Source organism: Eretmochelys imbricata, chromosome 3, assembly GCF_965152235.1.
Source record: "Eretmochelys imbricata isolate rEreImb1 chromosome 3, rEreImb1.hap1, whole genome shotgun sequence".
In the NCBI taxonomy this organism is placed as follows: domain Eukaryota; kingdom Metazoa; phylum Chordata; order Testudines; family Cheloniidae; genus Eretmochelys; species Eretmochelys imbricata.
Window position 1 is genome coordinate 164,010,697 of NC_135574.1, and position 24,816 is coordinate 164,035,512.

The following is a 24,816-nucleotide window of genomic DNA, read 5'->3' on the forward strand; positions in this document are numbered from 1 at the left end:
TGGACATTAAAACATCAGGTAATTTGTGTATACATAATAGCCAATAGGGATTTAGTCAAATAAATTTTTTTTTGTGCTTTCTGTTTATGGAGGCAGCAAAAAGGTCCACTTCTGAGAAATCCCATGTTAAAAAAAAGTCTGCTGATTGTCTAGTTTCCACTTATAGTCCTGTTCAGAAGGTCTCCCAGACTTTCTTTTGTGGACAGGTCTGAAGGTTCCACTGTTCCGACCCGAATACTTTCAAGTGAGTTTCCAGGTGTTTCCTCTCTTAGTATGAGGCTGTTAATATTCAACCACCTCCTAAAATAATAGCCCAGTCTACAGGATCTGTCTACTTTCATGAAGTGGACCTTTTTGCTGCCACCATCAATAGGAAGTGCAATACATAATATTAAAAAAATTACAAATTGCAGAAATTTGCAGAGCTGTTGTTTGAACTTCCATTCATACCTTTTCCAAACATTACACTCTAGTACGTGCCTCCAAGGCAGGCATGGCTCTTGGGACTGCAGTTCTGTCATTAGTCTTATACCCCTCTCTGAAGCTTTTACCTCCGTGAAGGGAAACTGCTTGGTTGTCACCTCAAGTGGAGCACCCATAGGGATATTACTCTAAGAAGGAGGAGCAGTTTCTTACTTTGTACAGTAACTGAAGTTCTTCAAGACGTTTGTCCCTCTCAGAGCTCCACTACCCACTCGTCTTCCTCCCTGCTTCCAACGCTTGTCTCAGAAGACTTTGCAGTAGAGAAAGAACTGATGGCAATTTACTTGTGTGGCTAAATATATCTTTGGTACGGGACATGAGGTGGTCTAGAGTGCATGTATAGACCAAACTGCTACCAAGACTCTCCAATCAAAGGGGCATAGGGCACATGTTCACCTGAAATGGAACACCCACAGGGACAAATATCTCACCCTCCAGTTCTGTACAAAGTGAATAACCTCTCCTTGTCATATAATAATCCACAGTGGGGAAGTTCCTTCTATGTCTCTGAGTATCAGCAAGCTTTTTAATAAGTGAACATTCCCTCGAACTCAGCATAAATTGCTACATTTTAATTTGACTGGTTTCAGAGTAACAGCCGTGTTAGTCTGTATTCGCAAAAAGAAAAGGAGTACTTGTGGCACCTTAGAGACTAACCAATTTATTTGAGCATGAGCTTTCGTGAGCTACAGCTCACTTCATCGGATGCATACCGTGGAAACTGCAGCAGACATTATATACACACAGAGATCATGAAACAATACCTCCTCCCACCCCACTGTCCTACTGGTAATAGCTTATCTAAAGTGATCATCAAGTTGGGCCATTTCCAGCACAAATCCAGGTTTTCTCACCCTCCACCCCCCCACACACACAAACTCACTCTCCTGCTGGTAATAGCCCATCCAAAGTGACAACTCTCTTCACAATGTGCATGATAATCAAGGTAGGCCATTTCCTGCACAAATCCAGGTTCTCTCACCCCCTCACCCCCCCTCCAAAAACCACACACACAAACTCACTCTCCTGCTGGTAATAGCTCATCCAAAGTGACCACTCTCCCTACAATGTGCATGATAATCAAGGTGGGCCATTTCCAGCACAAATCCAGGTTTTCTCACCCGCCCACCCCCATACACACATAAACTCACTCTCCTGCTGGTAATAGCTCATCCAAAGTGAAAGCTAAATCCCTATTAAAGTCCTATTAGCTATTATGTGAACACAAATTATTCAAAGATTATAATAAAGCTATACCTCTTGATAGGTACCTCAGAAAACAAGAACAAAATAATGTTTTTGACAATAAGAAAGACACGCTATCTCAACAAATAGCCTGTTAATATTTTTTTTCTGGGTAAGTGCAGTGTTTTTGCTAGGCTGAACTGAAAGTAAAAATAGAACATTTATTTTAATAGATACTCATGATTAGGGTTTTAGGATCTCAGCTTTTGAAGTGTTACCTGATTACTTCAGTTATCGTACCATACCAGGCTGTGTTTTCAAGCAATGAAAATAAATACAAGCCTCCACAAATAATTGCCATTCAAGTATATAGACATTTTCAAAATGAAATAACTTCACATATATTTTTGTTTCTGAATTCCCATCTCCTTTCAAGTTACTCATGCTTTCTGTGAAATGCATTGGAATTGATACACCATCTCTGAGTCTAAATGTACACTGACAAAATTATTGTTCCCGTAGATAACAATGCAGAGTAATAACTGTGAATTCAGAGTGCTACTATTATCATAACTATTAGAATGAAAACATAAGCTCTGCCAAGCAATGTTGTTCATATAATAGCAATTTAAGTTGGATGGCAGAAATCTCATATCCCAAATTATCTGAGGATTTATTGATCTCTGCAATTTTATTTTGATCATGACATAAATAATCTTTTTATCACAACCCCGCCCCGAAAGTTAGGATAGTTTTTTCTGAAGTACTGTAAAATTAGTTTTATACCATCTATCTGCACCCGCAATGATGTTTGTTTGAAGTTTGTTAGAACTGTGCTTACTGACCTAAGATCCATATTACCTTAAGATTAATTGAGAACATAAATGGAGAAGCTGACAACCTGGAACCTTGACTTCTTAAAATTGCTGACCCAATTACTGCTAAACCCTTTGCTGACATGTTAATATGTCTCTTTAAACTTGTAAATTACCACCATTTGGGGTTGTCCTGGAGTTAGTCCATTGGATAAAGGAAGATGTAAGTTTAATTTAAATAATTATTGACCTGTTTTGACCTGTTCATTTCACTTGCACTGCTCTTCTCAAGGTAAGCAATTATATTTTATAGCATGGTAATCAATGTACAGGGACTATCTTTATTGATTTAACTAAGGCCTTTGATCTGGTAATCACCAACTATTGCTATCTAGATTGGCCTCAACTATATTAGGTACATCCACAGTTCTCTGATAGTTAAAATGAACAAAATCAAGAAATTGTATTTAACAGTGTTAACTAAAGTTAAAGATTTGTGGAAGCCCTTACAAGAAATTTTGAAGTCCTCATCAATAAAAATTCTAAACAGTTATTTTATGCAGTAGACACAAACATTACAGTCTTACAGTAATATTTTTGGGGTCTGGAAAGTGAACTACTTTTTCACCTAGTGCGAGACTGGGTTGAATTTTTTACCCATCCTCCATAAGCATGTCATTCAGTGGATAAACAGGTGGCTTTGGTGTGTATAGCTGGCATTCGAGCACATTTCACACATGCCAGATTTATAAGCAAAAAAGAATAAGAATCCATTGCTTTAAATATTCACACTCTCACACAAACAAGCACACCATAATACTTTTGTGTGGTATTAGGGTTTAAGAAACCCTGTTTATTATTTTGTACTCCATATTTACATGGCTCTGTGCTCCTGGATTCTGGCTTGGAATGTAGGCAGAAGTGCGAACTTATAAGGAAACAGTTTTTATGGTATTTCCATCCGTAAATGAAAACTCCCAAGGAAACATGATTTCTTAAGGTTCTCACACCAATTCTGCAGCCCATCAAAGTCCAAGTGATCTTAAGAAGTGTTTGGCATCTATCATGCTCAAGTGGTGCCCATTTGTGGGGTCTCAGAGCACCTCTCAATAAACTCATAACAGTCCAATAATTTTAATTTTCTCCTTCTCTTGTTCTCCCCTCCTGTACCTTTTCTCTTTCTCTCTTCCTCCTTGCCTTTGCCTCTTTTTCATCTTGTTTCTGTTCCTCCTCCTCCTTTGTTTTGTGTCTCTCGGAGGGCTGAGGGTGAGTGATTTTTTCACTTTGCTTAGAAAGCTGTGAGGTTTGTGGTCATTATGATCTCCTCTTCTAATGAGTTCCATATCCTACGTTCTGTTTGCCAAGAAAGCTGAGTCTCCTATTCTGATGAGCCTCACCCTGGAGGTTGACAGCAGCTGCTGGGAGAGGTCATCAACATAATGAGAAGGGCGCTCTCTGAGAGATCCTGAGTAAGTTTCATGGATAGTCTTTCAGGTTACTACCGAGACCTTAAATTTGACTCTGTATTCTATGGAGAATCAGTGTATTGAGCAGAGCACTGGAGTGATGTGTTCTTGGCAGTTAGTGTTAGTGAGGAGAATGGGCTGCTGCATTCTGGACTAGCTGACCTTTTTTAAAGAATTTATCTTGTAAGTGGTGAGTTGCAATAGTTTAGCTTGGAGGTCATCAAGGTGTGGATCACTATGACCAGTGCATGTTTGATAAGAAAGGGCATAGTCTTCTGACTAGTCGTAGATGGTAGAAAGCAGTTTTGTGACCATTGCCAACTAGGTGTCCAGCAGAAGTGAAATTAATGAAACCTATGAACTTGCTGATGGTCAATCACTAAATGTGATCATACAGTGAAACTAGCAATTAAGGATATCATTGCTCCTTCTTAGTTTCTAAATTTTGTGGTCTATAGTTCTGCTTTTATTTTCAATAAGACTCATACACTAGATCACAGATTTGTTTTATATATGAATCCTAGTATTCCTCAATATCTTGTTCTTGATGACCATAGTGTGATTGCTTGTTTAAAAGGCATCTTGTTTTTTCAGTCCACGTTTGTACCCTTCTGAGGTGTTGCTTCCATTATTTACTTGAATGACTCTTCTATTAAGTCATCTATCTAGAAGCACTGTCTCTTTGTAATACCCAATATTGTTAATAGCTTTAATTGTGCATGCACTCAGTACTGCAAATCACTTAATCTCAGTCTTTGTTATTCAATCAAGAACCTGATAGTCTTTTAAGACTGGCAAGGATCCCACTTCTCCAGGCAGCTATTGGCCTGTATCTTTAACAAATCAACTTTTCATAATAATGAAAAGAGTGGTACAATCAAAGCTTTTATGGTGAATTTTAAAGGAAGGGACTTTAGAACCTACCCAAATGGCGTATAGACCCTTGCATTCATTTGTGGACATATTGGTGGCCTGCCATCAGCCTATTAGTGATGATTTCCAAAAAATAAATAAAAGCTACTACAGTCACAAAGAGGAGTCTTTTGGGATCCCAGTATAGCATATGACAGACTTAGGCATGATAAGCTCCTAGTGAAACTCAATGAAACAGAAATCTGTGGTAAAGTGTACCTCTCAATAAGAGATTTCCTATAGCAGGGGCTCTCAAACTTCATTGCACTGTGACCCCTTTCTGACAACAAAAATTATTACACAACCCCAGGAGAGGGAACAGAAGCCTGAGCCGGCCCAAGCCCTGCTGCCCTGTGAGGGTGGGGATCAAAGCCCAAACCCCACTGCTCTGGGTGGGAGGGCCAAAACTGAAGCCCAAAGGCTTCAGCCTGAAGTAGGGGGGCTGTAACCTGAGCCTTGCCACCCAGGGCTGAAGCCTTCGGGCTTTGGTTTTGGCCCTGGGTAGTGGGGCTTGGGCTTCAGCTCTGAGCCCCAGCAAGTCTAACCCAGCCTGATGACCCCATTAAAATGGGGTCACGACCCACTTTGGGTTCCCGACCCATAGTTTGAGAACCGCTGTCCTATAGTATCAGAAAAAAGCAGTAAGGCTGAATGATACTATTTCAAAGACAAAGCCACAGAAAATGGGAGTTTCCCAAGGTTCATTTTTAAGTCCTCTTCATTTTCTGCTGTATTCCTCTGAACGCTCAGGCGTCTTGAAGTCATCTGTATACACAATGCAGATGATATTGCACTTCACATCACAGGTTATGAAATGGATGTATTGGAGAATGAATTGAATGAGGACTTGGAAATTGTAACTAGGTGAGCAAAAGAGCATAAATTCCACCTGAATCCAGCAAAAACAAAGTCCCTCTACTTTAGGACAAATTATAGAAGGTTCAGCTACACTTCAGAATTGACATTGGATGGTGAAAGTATTGCCGTAGCGAGGAACCTGATATATCTTGGAGTGACCTTGGACTTAGAACAAAGGTTTGGACCACAAGTCAGAAAGACTGGAGCCAAAACAAAAAAGAGTTTGAATCTTCTACGATGTATTGCTGGTACCAATTGGAGTTCATTTGTTAGAACACCAAAAACAACATATTGCATAGTTTGTCCAATAATTGAATATGCCTAACCTGTCTAGTCATATACTGCTCCCGGTAATCTTTCTAAGATTGATGTTGTGAGTCTTTTGCAGCCCACATGATAATTGGAGTTATAATATCTACTCCAACAGCAAGTTGTGAACAAGAATCTTATAGTCAACCTCTCAGGAATCATAGAAAAGAATAGCTAATTCAGTATGGAAATCATCTTCGTTCCCTATCTCAATGTCATCACTGTTTAGGTCTGATCAGAAATTGGATAATCAAATCAAGGTTGAAACAATCATCTTGTTGCAAAAATGTGTAAAGGCTACTAAAGAAATGGAAGCATTTGATGATAAGAGTGTGTGAAGAACTGTGAATGCTCAGTAATTTCTCCACATGAACCTAGTTGCTTTAGTAAATGTCTCTGCCTTTTGAAATGTTGGTTAAAGGAACACGTGCACCTGGCCACACTAAGGAAAACTGTAGAAAAGACCATTCAGCAATATCAGTCACAAGGCAAACAGATGCATATGTACATGGATGGTTCATCACACAAAACCTCCAAGAATGATTGTGGTGTCTTCATCCAGGTGCCTAATGGAGAAAGAAAAAGAAATAACCTGAACTAGTGTTCTATCAGCTCAAATGATAGGATGAAACTGAAAGCTATTCTTATTGCACTGCAAGAAATAAACAGAAGAAGAGGTGGAAGTTGTGATGTTTGTTGACTTGCAGGCAGGGATCCTCAGTTCCTGTAGAAGAAACCAGAACACTAAAATCAATGCAATTCATAAGAAGGCTCAGAGGATTGGAAAGTGAGGCAATAAATTGACTTTTCAATGGATTCCATCACATGGTGTATACGGAAGTAAGGTTACCTAGCCAAAATTGAAAGATCAGAAACTCAGGTTGGAAGGACAACAGTTGAAAATGTTGATGCCCTATCAAGAAAAATGTTAGCAAAAATAAATCTTCAAAAGATAAGATCCTCTGATATCATAGAATCATAGAAAATTAGGGTTGGAAGAGACCTCAGGAGGTCCAACCCCCTGCTCAAAACATTTCAGAAAATAACATCCACTATCATGAATTGCAGTGGGGCATGCTGCAGGAATGAAAATCAGTAGAGATGAGGTCAGGCTATAGCCACTCCGCAAGATGTGTCAGAAGCAAGCTTTAAGACCTGCCCACACTTTCAAATCTAATACTGTAAGGAAAGTGAAGCTTTTTGGATTGGACACCCTGAAACAAGACCTTACAAAGGACCCTGTATGAGTTACTGAATTCATTTTGAACTTCATGGCCTGATATGTTTATCATGGGAGAAAATAATGACAAACTGATAATCTTCAGTGTGTTGGTCATAGGCTAGAGCATTGCAGGTGGGGAACCAGGGCTGAGATTGATCAACATGCTTGGAGAATCAGCATTATAAATCCAGTCTTAGGCCTTGTCTATAGCAGGGTTTCAAATTGGGTAAGTGCATCTGTGCAACTCCTGATGTTCATGGTTGTAGCATGTCTGTGCTAGAGTTGTGCATTCATGCAGCTATACCAGAGGCTAAAACTCCCATATTCAAAATAAAGCTCTGTTTTCCTGGAATTGTTGCAAGTGGCATAAATTGACCCAATTCAATATTTTGTAACAGTTCATTCTGTACACTTTTTTTATGGCTATGAGAAATGTTGACGTCATAAACTATCCACACCTGTCTTTTGTGTCCCAGCTACAAGACTTGTCCCCTCTACTATTTCAGAAATGTTTCCAGAAGCAATCTTCTTTCTTTCCTACTAAGCATCCTATGTCCATCCATTCTCTAATTATATCACAGATTGGATTGACCATTGCAGTTTTTTTTCTGGCTGTTCTTTCACAGCGTGTTGTCTATAGAAATCTTAATCTTCTTTTTCAAGTGTTGGTCCCTCTTTGTATTCCACTGTGTGTATGCTTGCACTCCATGCACCTGAGACTGGAGGATTCTTACAAGCAGTGTCTGTTGGTTTGTGCCTGCAACCCTGTCCTCTTTGTGCTCCATACTGAGGTTATAAGTGGCATGGTGAACTGACCGCCTCTCCTATTCCTTCTTACTGTCACATAGCCTGAGTCAGAACTTCCAGTGTCTGGAGCTTCTCCTTTCTTTTCAGCCTTGTCTTCAACCTGTAAATATTTCAAAATTTTATCTTTAATGTAGCAAGTGTAAATAGTTGTAATAGTGTATGTGATGTTGCACTCTATATGATTTTATGAAAATATGCTAATCATAGAATATCAGGGTTGGAAGGGACCTCAGGAGGTCATCTAGTCCAACCCCCTTCTCAAAGCAGGACCAATCCCCAACTAAATCATCCCAGCCAGAGCTTTGTCAAGCCTGACCTTAAAAATATCTAAGGAAGGAGATTCCACCAGCTCCCTAGGTAACGCATTCCAGTGTTTCACCACCCTCCTAGTGAAAATTTTTTTCCTAATATCCAACCTAAACCTCCCCCACTGCAACTTGATGAGTGTGAATATAATGTAACTGGAATATGCTTCATGCGAAAGGTCTCTTGTAAGGTATCATTACAAAGCTTATAATCTACTGAGTGTGGTCATCCTATTTGTGTGTATGCGAGGGAACAGGAATGGACACCGTGTAAAGTCAAGCACAAAGGTTTATTACACACAGTGCTGGTGGAATGTCATTTTGCTTATCAGGCTCAGAGACACTGCAAAACAATTGATTACAATAGATTATATAGGGTGCTCATTGGGCAGAGAGAAGCGACGGAGTGGGAGGTCCCGAGCTACTGGATAGGTTCTAGCAGCAAGTCAAGATAAGCACAATAAGCCAATAGTCTAAAAGATTACATAATGGCTCGGCCCATGGCTCAGGTTAACATATTGCTAATACATAGGTAATTACCCTCAAACTATTCCTATTAAAATATATAGGTTAAATCCTAATTTTGGGGGTCGAGAGGAATGAGGTAGCAGCTCTCCTGGTTGACCAACAGGTACGTTCCTGGAGATTTAAAGAAAAGAAGCAGTAATAAGTATTTAACAATAACAATTGTTTATAGTTTTACCCTTGCATTTCTGTGAACTAGGATTGGCATACATCTGTGAGGGGAGGATGTCATAATCTTCTTCCTGCACCAGTGGGTTAACTTTGAGGCCCTTCTCAGTGCTTCGTGTGTCTGTAACTCGCGATAAGGGCACCCTGTTACGGCTCACCATCTGAAGTTATGCTGACTCCGCTCATCGACTGTGACACACACAAGGTTGTCTGTCTACCCCAGCTTTCTCTTGGCCATATATTGTTCTTTGTTAGCTAGCCCTCATGCCCCAGATCAAACTGTGGACTCCTGGCCTATATGAAAAGTTCTTAGCAGAAACTGTGGTTAAGATTTTACATCCACATTAAATGGATTATGGCCCTTCAGTATGTATCATTCTTATATCTGAAACTAGAAATATGAAATATAACTCTGAGGGCCTATTGTAATTATGCAAAGTGTGGGCCATTAATGGTGGTTTGGAATCTTGATGGCTCCCATTAACCAGGACAATTGACTGTAGATGGCTCTGTTTCACTTGTAAGTCTTCCTGTATACCCATGTGTGGGCAAGTGAGTAATGAAGTCTTACAGTGACATGTGGTCATGTCACCTGAACTGGAATCCATATTTAACCTGGTGCTTTTCCATTTAGAAGGAGGGGTGGGAATCCAGAGAGGGACAAAGGATTCCAGCCTTATGGAAAAGATATATAAGGGGGTGGAACAGAACAAAGGGGGCTGCAGTCATCAGAAATCCCCTAGCTACTACCTGAGCTGGAACAAAGACAGTACCAGGGAAAGGATTAGGCCCAGACTAGGAAGGCATCCAGTCTGTGATAGAAGCTTATTGAAAGATCTCTCAGGGTGAAATTTTATATGTATTCAGTTTTCTTACTGTATTAGGCTTAGACGTGCATGTTTTGTTTTATTTTGCTTGGTAATTCACTTTGTTCTGTCTGTTATTACTTGGAACCACTTAAATCCTACTTTTTGTATTTAATAAAATCACCTTTTACTGATTAATTAACCCAGAGTATGTATTAATGCCTGGGGTGGGGGCAAACAGCTGTGCATATCTCTCTATCAGTGTTGTAGAGGGCAAACAGTTTGAGTTTATCCTGTATAAGCTTTATACAGGGTAAAACGGATTTATTTGGGGTTTTGACCCCGTTGGGAGTTGGGTACCTGAGTGCTGGCGATAGGAGCACTTCTTAAGCTGTTTTAAGTTAAGCCTGTAGCTTTTGGGGGACATGGTTCAGACCTGGGTCTGTGTTTGTAGCAGACTAGTGCGTCTGGCACAACCAGACAGGGCTCTGAAGTCCCAAGCTGGCAGGGAAAACAGGCTCAGAAATAGTCTTGGCACATCAGGTGGCAGTCCCAAAGGGGTTTCTGTGATCCAACCTGTCACAGTGTAGTTAGTGTTTAGTTAGATTCCTATCCCTGAGAAACCCTCCTCTGTATCCTGATATGGGAATCAGACTATGCCCAGAACACCTGGCTTTAAAAACAGTCTCTCTTCTCCCAGCTCCTTCTTGATCAGCAACAACCACCAGCACTGCCTTTACTGCCTTGTGGAAATGCATATCTTCACCAGATTCAGTATTTGTTGTTCTTTCCCTAGCCATACCTGGCAGGTGCAGGTACACTGGCTTAAAAACATCTAATTGAAAAGGCTATGAGACTCCAGTCAGAACCTCCCATACGCTGGTCAGAGCCAGCGAGGAGTGTGTCTCCTACCATGAGGTCTGACTTAAGAGTGATAGGAATTCACACCCACAGAAGCTCCATCAGGGTCTCATCAGCAAATTGGGGAATGGTCTCATATACACAAGAGCAGAAGAGGGCAGATCCAAACCTTTCCAAGTTGGGCAAGTCTTTACCCACAGTCCACAAGAACATGCGAAGTTCCAGAGCCATGATAAAAAGACTCATGAGAGTAGGTTTCTGTCATTACCAGATTCCACACTGTCAGCACTGATACCAGTGACACCATCCAGGTTGAAAGACTGAGAACTGCTGGTACTGGTGAAGAGTACCCATCAGGAACCTCAGCCACCCGTGGTACTACCCCAACTCCATATGGATCCGCCAGTAAAGAACCACCTACTATGGCTTTGTCAGTACAGCCAGACAGAAGCCCATGCTGTCCAGGGAGAGCAGAGAATTATATCACCCCTGAAGGCATCTTTGTTCTCCCAGACCCACTATCTTCTCGGCTATCAATATTGTCCCTCACTAGGGAGATTTTGACCCCACCAGAGGACACAGGTTATGGAGAACTCCTGTCTGTTAGCCATGACTTTTCTTAGATGGAGTCATCAGCACTGCCAATTGAACCAGATCAGGCCTTTTCATCATTAGGGGAATCAGAGCCACTGGAGAAATCGTTATCGCCTCTTCCAAGGCAGATCAGTACAGACAGAAGGTCAAGAGCTTCCTGGAACTAAATTCTACCCCAACATCTTTCTCAGAATACCCACAATGCACCTTTGATCCCTCTTACTGGCCCTGTTGGGGACCACAGGTCCCATATGCACAATACTTGCGGTTGGTGTGGTCTAACAGGGACTCTCTCCTCTCTTCAAAAAGAGCAGCCAGAGATTCCTCCTAACCCCATAGAAAAGGAAGACTGTGAGCCAGTTCCACCTGTAGTGGAAAGGTTATCCTCCTCATTTCCTGATGAGGTAGTCACCCTACCTTCACCGCCCTCTCTGGATGACCACAAATAGTTTCAAGAGCTACTATGCAGGTGGTGGAAGAGCTCGAAATCTCCCTGGATGAGGTCCAGGATACACAACGCAAGCTCCTGGACATCCTGCAGCCCACAGGGTCCAGCTAGTTAGCACTCCTGGTGAATGAAGCCATAGTGAAACAAGTAAGAGCCATACGGTGTTCACCAACATCATGCACTTCTACCCCCAAGAGGGCTGAGAAGCACTACTTTGTCCTGGCTCAGGCAGCAGTTTCTACTTACCACCCCCACCCCAAACTCCCTAGTTATTCAGACTGCCACTAAAAGATCTAAGTAGCAATATCCAAGAGCCACTTTCTCCAGTTAAAAGGCCAAGAGTCTGGACGTTCTGGGGAAGAAGGTTTTTACATCTACTCTTCTCCGGTTCAGAATAATGAACTATCAAGTGCTGTAGGCTAAGTATAATTTTCTGAATTATTCAAAGTTCTTGAACTTTAAGGACAAATTACCTAAGAAAGATAGGGCTTAATTGCAGGTCCTTAGTGATATAAGCAAACTGTTGGCCAGAACTGCATTACAATCTGGGGTTGATGCAATACCTATCACTCCCTGGGCATATGTACACCAGCCCTGAAGAGGAAATACCACAAACATCCTTACAAACTAGGTTCTATATCTCAATCATTTTATCCTCAGTGATCCTATGAACCGCCTCATAGAAGGCATAAGGTGCAGCCTCCACGTTTACCTTATCAACCAAACCTTCACCCTCAGCCAAAAGGTACTTTTGATAGAATGCTCGAGAGTGGCAAATTGCTGTTGATGCCATCTCCATCCAATCTTCATGTATCCTTTGCCTCTCTAGCACTTTTCCCCGAAAACTGGAGTGCAATAACAGACAAATGGGTGCTGGACATCATCCATTCTGGCTATGCCATAAAGTTTCTCTCTCTACCTTCTCCAGAACCCCCTTCTCCATCCTCCTTCAGGGACCATTCTCACAATGCTATCCTCCACCAGGAGGTAGATTCTCTTCTCCAATGTGGAGTGATCAGAGCAGATCTCTCTTCAGCATCAAGGAAAAGGTTATATTTGAAACATTACCTACTTTCCAAAAAAAAAAAAGGGAGGGTGGAGACTCATTCTCAATCTGCACTCTCTCAATGTTTTTATCTGTAAAATAAAATTCTGTATGGCTACACTGGCATCAATAATACCATCTCTAGAAGGGAACTCGGAGTTCACAGTTCTCATTACAACAGATGTGTAGTTTCATATGGACGTTCTTCCCTCCCCCAGAAGATTCCTCACGTTTATGGTGGGTCCTGACCAATGTTCCCTCTAATGTTTAACAGGCTGTGTGCAAATTTTGTTTGTGTGTGCAAAAAATTTCTTCTGTGCAGCCGCCAAAGCAAAAAAAAAAAGCAAGCTGGAGTGCGTACGGTGTTTCGCCGTGTGCACGGGGTTTAAGATCTGTAGATCTGTGTGTGCATATGCGCACAGCTTAGAGGGAACAGTGGTCCTGACCACTGTCAATGAAGGTGGATTCCATTGGGCTTAGCAACCACACTCTGAGTTTTTACCAGAATGTTTCTAGTATTAGCAGTGCAGTTCAGATGATGTGGTTTCACTGTCTTCCTGTATTTAGATGATTGGCTTTTCGTTGGCAGGACATGTGAAGAAGCTCTTGCATCACCCTGTCACTGTCATCCCTTGGAGTCTATGTGAATTTGGAAAAGTCTGCTGTGACTCTGATGCAGACAATAGAATGTATAGGAGCAACCTTAGACTCAGTCAGGCTGAAGACTTATCTCCTGATTAATAGATTTCACACTGTGACGGAGTGGGGGTCCCCATCCAGTGCAGGGTGAGTTCACCCAGTCCCTCGAGCTGTCCTTTACCTTGCGGTAGTGGAAGCCTAAGGACTAAAGTCAATAGAGTTACCTTGATTTGCAGGGCAATAAGGCCTAGTGGCCGGAGTCAGTATGGCTACCCTGCTTCACAAGGTAGTGAGGCATAGTGTCCGGAGTAAATACAGCTACCCTGGTTTTCAGGACAGCAGGGGGGCTAGGGGTTTACCCTGCTTCGCAGGGCAGCTAGGCCTCGCTGCTGGAGTCAATTGGTGTAGATGTGCGAGGCACTGCTTGAATGTGTAGAGAGCCATGTATAAGCAAGGGTTCAAGTGTGTAGGGCATTCTACTTGCCAAAGCCATGCTTAACCTTCAACACTGCTATTTATATCCATGCCAGCATGAGTGTACAGTGTCTATACTCTACATGCTGCCATAAATGTAGATGTACCTTGGATGGTCCCTTCCTATCCTCCTTATCCAATAAAATGATAATTATGGATTCCTCCCTGATAGGCTGGAAAGCTCATATGGACAGTCAGACTGCGCAGAGCACTCGGGTGCCTCCAAGACACCAGAATACACATCATTATTTTGGAGCTCCTGGCAATCCGAGAAGCTTACAAAGGCTTTCCACCATTCATCCAGTCTCACCATCTACTTGTAATGTCAGACAGCATAACAACCATATTCTACATAAATCAACATGGAGAAGCAAGATCCATCCCCCTAGGTATAGAAATGGTTGCCTTATGGAACTGGTGTATCACATATTGGCAGTGTGTCTTCCAGGAATCCAGAATTAATTGGCAGATCCCTCAGTGGGTATTTCCCCATCAATCACAAGTGGGAGTTACACGATTCAATAGTGAACAGAGTTTTCACTCTGAATGAAACCCCCACATGGGACAGGAAATGCAACATACACTGCTTCACTTTAGAAGCGATGCTCTCCTGTTGTCTTGATTGGATCCCTTGAGCTATGCTTTCTCTCCCATCCCACTACTACCTCTGGTTCTATGGAATATTCAACAGGACAGGGAGTGAGTCATTCTCATCTCCCACAATGTCCCAGGCAATTCTTGTTCTCATGCCTCCTATGAATGTCATCTTGTTCACAGATCAGCATTTGGTCCTTTCCAAATCTCCTGACCCAGGACAATGGTAGGGTCAATCATCTTAGCCCTGTGACTCTTCATCTCACAGCTTGATATTTGGATGGGCCTCAAGCCTAGAACATTGCTGCTCTGAAGCCATGCAAAACCGTTCTTAGTAACAGAAAAAAGGATTCGACCAGAAAATGTTACCTGGCCAAGTGGAAATGTTTCTCTGTCTGTGTCATAAATATAAAGGGAAGGGTAAACCCCTTTAAAATCCCTCCTGGCCAGAGGAAAAATCCTCTCACCTGTAAAGGGTTAAGAAGCTAAAGTACTCGCTGGCACCCGACCAAAATGACCAATGAGGAGACAAGATACTTTCAAAAGCTGGGAGGAGGGAGAAAAACAAAGGGTCTGGGTCTGTCTGTATGCTGCTTTTGCCAGGGACAGACCAGGAATGGAGTCTTAGAACTTTTAGTAACTAGGTATGCGTTAGATTATGATTTCTTTAAATGGCTGAGAAAAGAACTGTGCTGAATAGAATGACTATCCCTGTCTGTGTGTCTTTTTTCTAACTTAAGGTTTTGCCTAGAGGGATTCTCTATGTTTTGAATCTAATTACCCTGTAAGGTATCTACCATCCTGATTTTACGGAGGTGATTCCTTTACTTCTATTAAAAGTCTTCTGGTAAGAAAACTGAATGCTTTTTCATTGTTCTAAGATCCAAGGGTTTGGGTCTGTGGTCATCTATGCAAATTGGTGAGGATTTTTACCAAACCTTCCTCAGGAAGTGGGGTGCAAGGGTTGGGAGGATTTTGGGGGGAAAGACGTGTCCAAACTACGTTTCCCAGTAAACCCAGTTAAAGTTTGGTGATGGCAGTGGAAATTCCAAGGGCAAAGGGTAAAATTAATTTGTACCTTGGGGAAGTTTTAACTTAAGCTGGTAAAAGTAAGCTTAGGAGGTTTTCATGCAGGTCCCCACATCTGTACCCTAGAGTTCAGAGTGGGGGAGGAACCTTGACAGTCTGAGTCCAGGAAAATATTTGCAGAAACAGCTAATATTCTCATTATTGTAGAACTACCTTCTTAGTCTCAAGATGACAGGTCTTTCCTTTCATTTGCTGCAGGTGCACCTGTTGGCAATCAGTGTGTCTCACCCGCCCTCAGACAGTTATTTCATCTTTACTCACCCAGTAATAGCCAGATTTTTGAAAGGTCTGATCAGAGGCTTTCCACCAGTAAAGAAAACAACCCCTCACTGGGACCTTAATGTAGGCTTTCGGTACTCCTTAAATCTCTCTTTGAACTGCTAGCTACGTGTTCTGTGTCTCACCTGTTGATGAAGCTTGCCATCCTCATTGCCATCCCTTCAACCAGAAGGGTAGGTGAACTCTGGGCTCTAATAACTGATCTACCATGCACAATATTCCATAAGGAGAAAGTCTTGCTACAACCACACCTGAAATTATCGTAGGAGTGAATTTCAGACCAGTCAGTTCACTTACCTGTGGTTTTTTACCCCAAATTCCTTGGTGAGGAGAAGAAACTTCATTTCCTTGGTTTGCGATGAGCATTGGCATTTTATCTCCAGAGAATGAAACTGATCAGAAAGTCACTTAGACCAGTGGATTTCAACTTGTGATCCATTGACTCCTGTGGGTCCACAGACTATATCTCTGGATCTGTAAAAGGTTGTCATTGCTATAGAACAGTGATTTTCAACCTGGGGTTCTCAGACCCTTGAGTGTTCGCAGACTATGTCTAAGATTTCCAAAGGGGTCCACAACTCCATCTGAAATTTTTTAGGGGTCCACAAATGAAAAAAGCTTGAAAACAACTGATTTAGACTGTTGTCATAGCAGAGCAAGTCAGAGGTCAAGCTGTATGCTCTCACAGAATCTCTAAGTGGAAATCTGGCTATATCCTACTCTTCTATAACGTGGCACAGCTTCCTTCCCCACACAGGGTAAGGGCTCACTCCACAAGGGGCTTCTGTAGCATCACTTGAAGGAGTTACCTCTGCTTGACATTTGCAGGTCAGCTACGTGGAGTTCCATTCACTACTCATTCCGCCTTGATCCACTGATGCATCCTTTGCGGCTACATTTCTACAAGCACCTAATACTGCCTGCATTCTCACACTCGCCTCTCAGTACTGCTTGTCAGTCACCCACAGTGGAATACGTATGGGGACAAGCACTCGAATAAGAAAGGAAAGTTACTTACTTTACTGTAACTGAAGTTCTTCAAGATGTGTGGTTCCTATCTGTATTCTACTATCTGCCCTTCTTCCCCTCTGCTTCGGATCATGACTGGATTTTGCGATAGAAAAGGAACTCGAGCAGTAGTCTGTTTGTCCCACTCCTTAAACACTCAGTACGGAGCACAAGGAGAATAGGGCATGGGGGCAGATTAATGGGAACACTGCTTGCAATAGTCCTCCATTTTCAGGAGTGTGGAGTGCATATGTGCCGCACAGTGAAATACAGATAGGGGCCATTTATCTTAAAGAACTCCAGATACAATTAAATAAGTAATGTTCCTTTATTCAGGACATTCTGCTGACGTTAACAAAATAAATTCTTCTGAACTGTTCCCTCATAGACTCATAGACTTTAAGATCCCACGGGACCATCATGATCATCTAGTTTGACCTCCTGCACATCGGAGGCCACTCAGATACTTACCTGCACAGTAGGGTGCTCCAGGTGATCATCCAGTCTTCTGTTTATAATCCCTCCTTAAAAGTCATTGCTTCTGTTAACCCTACAAATGTTAACTGTTCGTCACTCCTTTCCATAGCTACATTAAAAAAAGATGTTCTAAGACAGAATGATTATGGAATCATTGGAGTCCCCCAGTTATTAGATTGAAGGCTGTTTGAGGTCAAGGCAATGTCTTATTCAGTGTCTGGAGTAGCATGCTCCTGGGGGAATTCTTTGCCCAAAGATTAAAAATTCTGCACACAATATTTTATAATTCTGCAAAATTCTGCATATTTTATTAGTCACAATAACACTATATACTCATGCCATTTTCAGTTAGTTTGGTAATTTATTTAAAAATACCTGTCAGCAATATGTTTGTAACAACAATAAAATGATTCCCTCAGGAACAGGGAGTTAAGAAAAACCCTTACGACAACCCAGTTCCTGTTTCTCTTCCCCCTGAGCCCAGCCAGGGGGCCAGATACCCACCCCTCTTCCTCACAAAGCCCATCTGCAGACCCCCCCCAGCCCAGACACCCACACCCCTTCCCCCCAGAGCTTAGCCGTGGGGCACCCCCAGCCCAGACACCTACATCCGCTCCCCCCAGAGCCCAGCTTCTGGGAGTGCTCCCCAGCCCAGACACTCACACGCCCTCCCCCCAGACGTTAGCTGTGGGGCACCCCCCAGCCCATACACCCACACCTCTTCCCCCCAGAGCTTAACTATGGGGCATCCCCAGCCCAGATACCCACACCCCCTCCCCCCGGAGCACAGCTGTGGGGCACCCCCCCAACCTAGACTTCTTCCCACCCTCCTCACAGAGCTCCACTGGCCCAGGCACCTACACACCCCCAGAGCCCAGCTGTGTGGCACCCCCGAGCCAAGATACGCACATCCGCTTTCCCGAGAGGCCAGCTATGGGGCCCTCCCAACCCATGCATTGGCTCCCCCATCTCCCAGAGCCCAGCTGTGGGGTGCCCCCCCAAGCACATGCACGCTCCCCTCCCTCACTTCCAGAGCCCAGCCATTGGTCCCCCTCTCCTTAGGTGTCTGGTTTATTAACCATTCCCAAATACAGATTGTAGATGGTGGGTGCTAGAGCCTTTGTCAGTTGTTCCCCAGGGCTAAGGTGCTCTCTGCCTGAAGATATTAGATCAGCCAGTTTTATCTGTGTTTATAAAACTGGCATTTCTGTTTTCCCAAGTATTTCAGGCACCCCAAATCAGCTTTGTAATTTATCTGCCTTTTTAAAAGAACCCTGGGATACCAGTCATATCAAGTGATTTTAGAAGTTTACATTGCACATACCATGTGTAGAGAAAAAGGGAAGCATAAGCAAAAAAACCCCCAAAAACAAAACACAAAAATTAAATTTAGTCCTTAGGGTAAATTTTCAGGACAATATATGGCATTTAACCACACAAGTTCCATTAATGTTGATGGTCCTAGGCTTTCTTTTATTCACCACAGTACTGATAGCACTTGGTCAGCTCTTTATCAGCTTGAAATATTGACAGTAAGAAGAGGCATTCCCTTAGCCAGGCTTGACTATTACAATGCTCTTTTAACTTAGTTATCAAGGAAATGCTCCTATAAATGGGTTTATTTCAGCAGAACCAAAACATATCAACCAGATCATCTTACCCTGGTGCTGGGCTCTCTGCATTGGCTCCAGTTTGCAAGACTATTCATTTTAAAAACTGACTGTTAACTTATAAAGCACACTCTGGTTCTGTACTATCTTATTTATTTGATCACTTTTTTTTTTACCTACACTGCTATCTCAAGTCCTACCTTCATTTTGTTAGGAAATGAATATTTGCTCCCTGTGGTCTTTATTAAGATTTCAATTCTGAAGCAAGAATATTCCCCAATACTATGTTGTAATTCTAGAACTTTTGTATTGTGCTGTTAAGTTTTGTTCTGTTCCTTTTGCCTTTTCCCAGCTCTAACTTCAAAACTGTACAAATATTTTGCACAAAAGACAAGTAAGGGGATAGAGGGTGGATATTTTAAAATCACATGAGCCATTGAACATGAGCCATTTCCTTTCTAACCTTTGGCATTTAACTGGTGCTGGGTTATATTGGTTTATTATAAAAGCCACAGTTCTGGGCAATTTCAGATGACATCAGTGGCACTGGAAAATAAAACATCAACAGCCAAAGTGCTATCAATAACATTTTGTGAGATGGCATAGTTGTTGGTTAGGGGTGTGATCTTTGTCAGAGTCCTAATTGACATACCTATGACAGAAAACTTTTAAATGTAGACCAGGCCTTAATTACACTGGGGGCTATTTTGTTTTCACAAGGAGCCCAGGACTGGGAAGCACAAAGGTGGCTTCCAGCCTTTTCACCTCACTCTTTTCAGCTGCACTGAGGATTGAGCCCTTACATTTTTGACTGTGTGCTTAATTACTCAGATTTGATGTTTTTCATTAATATTAAGAGTGTTTACATTTAATAGACATACACCCATCAGGGCTAGATATTCTGAAATGCTGTGTGCCTGAAGCGCCCATTGATTTCAATTGGATGTATTGGGGGGCTCAGCACTTCTAAAAAATCAGATTCCAGAAATGTGTTTCCCATTGTAGGTGCAAGCTGGTTCGCTAACCTAGTTGTTCCCCCAAAAGCAGTTCCTGTCCACTATTTTAATTTTGTTTATTTTCAGATATGTTCAGTGATGAGCTGCCAAAATCTTAACAACGGGTTCCCTCCTCACCCCACGAGGGGCTCCAACCCCCTGTGTTCCTTGACGCCCCGCCCCAGGACCCCTGCCCCATCCACCCCCTCCCCTGTCTGCCCCCAGAACCGGGCAGGAGGGTCTCATGGGCCACCATAGTGGGTGCCCACCCCACCCCTAAGAGCCAGAGGCACCTGCCAGGGGGCGAGGTGGGGAGTCCCAGCGGTGCTTACCTGGGGCAGCTCCCAGGAAGCATCCGGCAGGTCCCTCTGGCTCCTGGGGCGGGAGAGCGGGCGCTCCCCCACTGATCACATCAAAAGTGGTGCCTTAGGCGCCGACTCCCTGGGTGCTCTGGGGCTGGAGCACCCACGGGGAAAATTGGTGGGTGCAGAGCACCCACCGGCAGCTCCCCACCCCGCGCCCGGCCCCAGCTCACCTCTGCTCCACCTCCTCCCCTGAATGCACCGCCCCGCTCTGCTTCTCCGCGCTTCCCCCCCGTGTCCCCCCCCCCCAGCTTGCCATGAATCAGCTGTTCAGCAGGAAGCCTGGGAGGGCTGAGAAGCAGGCAGCGGCTTCACACTCAGGCCAAGGGTGGGGGAGGTGAGCTGGGGCTGGGAGCGGTTCCCCTGCTCGCCCCCCACCCCAGGTTACCTGCTGCGGCGCGCACCACCCCCCCACCCTCCGAGCTCACCTCCGCCTCGCTCGGCCTGAGCAGTAAGCATCCACTGAATGCATCCGATGAAGTGAGCTGTAGCTCACGAAAGCTTATGCTCAAATAAATTGGTTAGTCTCTAAGGTGCCACAAGTACTCCTTTTCTTGTTGGAAAGACAGAAGAATATAGAACAGAGTACGATGCTGTTAACCAGTATTGTATGGCCAGTCATCCAGCTTCTGATTCATTATATTACAATATTGCAATCAATCATAATCTTCCATGTCCTATAAAGCCCCATATCTATGAGAGGAGAGAGGAAAAAGGAATTAAATTATTAGTGAGTTTACCACCAGAGTAAAAGAGATTTCCTTATTATCATCATTCAGGATTAGTCAGTCATATATTTGGCAATCATTCATGTTTTAAGCAATAATATAAAAATCAACAGAAAGGCAGGAAGCAAAGACATTGCCTTTAATTCAGGTTTGCCATAAGGAATTAAAAATATGCAGAGGCAACATAAGATAATTTAATTGCTCTTCTCAAATCTCACAATGCATTGAGGCCAAATTATATCACTATATATTGAAGAAATGCCATTGAGAAAAAAGAAAAACTATTTCTAATATTGCCCTTATCTTTGTTGTTTAGATCATTAAAATGGAAAGCATATTAAAAATATATGGCCAGATCTTCAGCCAGTTCAGTTTGCCATAGTTCTGTTGACTAGTGTCTTAGACTAGTGTAAATCACAAGCCACTCCATTGAAGTCAGTGGAGTTTCAGCAGCATAAAAGAGGTGTGAGGTAAGAAACAAGTATGTGTCTGCATGGATTGGAAGTATCTTCCATTCAGGCTTGGATCAAATGATGTCTGTGTATTCTCTTTCCTTTCAATTTCTTCTGTGATTCTGAAGTCACTATGACTTCAACAGACTCCTACTGAAACCTTTTGGTTTCATTTTCATTTTGCATTTTTCCAGCACATACCTCCAATTAGGGTGACCAGATGTCCTGATTTTATAGGTTTCAGAGTAGCAGCCGTGTTAGTCTGTATTCGCAAAAAGAAAACACTGTTCCTCAGATGTTCTTGTCAACTGCTGGAAATGGCCCTCCTTGATTATCACTACAAAAGTTTTTTTCCCCCCCACTCTCCTGCTGGTAGTAGCTCATCTTAAGTGATCGCTCTCCTTACAGTATGTATGGTAACACCCATTGTTTCATGTTCTCTATGTATATAAATCTCCCCACTGTATTTTCGACTGAATGCATCCGATGATGTGAGCTGCAGCTCACGAAAGCTTATGCTCAAATAAATTTGTTAATCTCTAAGGTGCCACAAGCACTCCTTTTCTTTTTGCGATTTTATAGGGACAGTCCCGATATATGGGGCTGTTTCTTATATAGGCTCCTATTACTCCCCACCTGCTGTCCCGATTTTTCACACTTGCTGTCTGGTCACCCTTTCCTCCAATACAATTCAATAAATGGTAGCTTTATAGATCTTCTTTTTTTTTTTTTTTTGGCCCAAGTGGCCAATATAAGCAGTCTAAAGTTACCTGATCTTGCAAAGAAGTTCCAAAGGGTGTCATGTCACTTTTTCCATTCTAGTGTTTGCCAGTATTTTTTAAGGTTTCAAGCTCCAAGGAGTTCCAGCAAGTTTGCCTGCCCAAATCCTTGATTCAGCAGTTGCAACCAGGACTTTTCTGGCTTTCATGGCCTGGAAAAAAAATGTCCTAGTGTTTTACTTGTCACTCTTAGAATATTTCCTGGAGTGCAGTTATTAAATATCTGATTAACAAAATGTAAATGGGGTACAGCACATGATATCAGAATATAGCCACTATAGTTTTCCCCACATTCTTTTCTTCCATGCACGCCTGACTTGTACAGTGAGTCCAGAGGTTTGAGTCTTGGGAATAAGCCAGACTCCAAATTGGTGCTAAACATTCCACAGCTGGCTCAACGCACTGTGGTCATGTTGTTCGTGACACATTTTGTAGAAGCCAGGCAGAACAGAGATGGTAGGGTGAATGTTGCCTAATGTACTGTGACTAACATAAAATCCACTGTCTGATCATTGGTCCATATATTGTGGTGACATGATCATGAACATAAAATAAACAGATAGTATTTATTAATGATGAACAGCTGAAAATAATGTTAAATGACCTTTTAAAGAGCAATTCAAGTGCTGTGCCTGCTTCAAATTATAGAATAGATTCTACCTTTGCACACTTAGAAGTGTTGGAGAGAGTGAGCCATACAGAAGCCGGACTCAACCAGAAGAGATCTGCAAAAAGAAAAGGAGTACTTGGGCACCTTAGAGAGTAACAAATTTATGTAGCTCACGAAAGCTTATGCTCAAATAAATTTGTTAGTCTCTAAGGTGCCACAAGTACTCCTTTTCTTTTTGCAGATACAGACTAACATGGCTGCTACTCTGAAATCAGAAGAGTTCTGGAGCTCTTCTCCTAGTGGTTCCCATGCAGTGCAAACCAGTGTCATATATGCCATCCATGACAAGGATGCATCACCCATAGTGCCTAGCCATCTCCCTCTAAACCAGCACTGGAGCCATAACTTCTTCCTACTGCCTTTCAGACCCCTACATATGGGGTCACTATGCTGGCCAGTCCCTGCACAGAGATGCTAGCTGGAATGGAGGGAGCTTCTTCTCTCCTCCCCCTTGCACATGCTTGTACAGAGGTTGGCTGGTGTATGCTCTATTTAGGGCCACACTCATCCATTTCTTACATGGATATAACTATCTTTGGAGGAGTGTCACTTGTGTTAAAGACAGAATTAGGCACTAAATTATTCTACAACATAGTAGTTTTGTCACATTCAAAATAAAATATTCTGTACAATAGCAAATGTCTTGTTTTGAAATTGAAAATTGCTATACTGCTGACAATAGATTCTTGCTTTTCTTAACTTTTATTTATAACTTTGAACATCAGTCTACAGTGGCTGTAAATAGCCATTCAATCACAGAGATGTAAGGCTAGAAGGAACCTTGAGAGGTCATCTAGTCAAGCCTCCTGTGGTCAGGCAAGGCCAAGTATACCTAGATCAGCCCTCCCTGGTGTTTGTCTAACCTGTACTTAAAAACGTCCAATGGGTGGGATTCTACAACCTCCCTTGGAAGCCTATTCCAGTGCTTAAAATTCTTACAGTTAGAAAGTTTTTCCTAATATCTAAGTCTAAATGGCCTTTGCTTCAAATTAAGCCGTTAGTTCTTGTTCTACCTTTAGTGGACATGGAGAACAATTGACCACAATCCTCTCTAGAACAGCCTTTGACATATTTGAAGACTGTCAGGGTCCCCCTCATTGTTCTTTTCTCAAGACTAAACATGCCCAGTTTTTTATATACCTTTCCTCATAGGTCAGCTTTTCTAAAACTTGGATCATTTTTGTTGCTCTTCCCTGGACTCTCTCTGCTTTGTCTACATTTGTCTTAAAGTGTGGTGCTTAAACCTGGATACAGTACTCCAGCTGATGCCTCACCAGTGATGAGTAGAGTGGGACAATCATCTTCTGTGTCTTCCATAAGAAACTCCTGTTAATATACCCCAGAATGATATTAGCCTTTTTCTCATCCGCATCACATTGTTTGTTGGCTCATATGCAATTTGTGATCCACTATAACGCCTTTTTTCGCAGAACTACTGCCTACCCAGTTAGTCTCCATTTTGTAACTGTGCATTTGATTTTTCCTAAGTTATAGTCCTTTGTACTTGTCTTTATTGAATTTCATCTTGTTGATTTCAGACCAATTCTCCAATTTGTCAAGATCATTTTGCATTCAAATCTTGTCCTCCAAAGTGCTACCAAACCCTCTCAGCTTGGTGTCATCTGCAGATTTTATAAGCATACTCTCCACTCCATTATCCAGGTCATTTAATGAAAATATTGACTAGTACCCAACCCAGCACAGACCCCACTAGACATTTTCTCCCAGTTTCATGGAGAACCATTGATAATTACACTTTGAATACAGTCTTTGGCTGATTTTGCACCCACCATATAATAATTTAATCCAGGCCACATGTCTCTAATTTGCTTATGAGACGGTCATGTGGGA

At 42.5% G+C, this 24,816-nt stretch overlaps 1 protein-coding gene across 1 annotated transcript in view; it reads left to right on the plus strand.

The window, feature by feature from the left end:
* USH2A (usherin) overlaps positions 1-24,816 on the plus strand; it is a 568,735-nt gene that overhangs the window by 160,111 nt on the left and 383,808 nt on the right. The window lies entirely within an intron of this gene.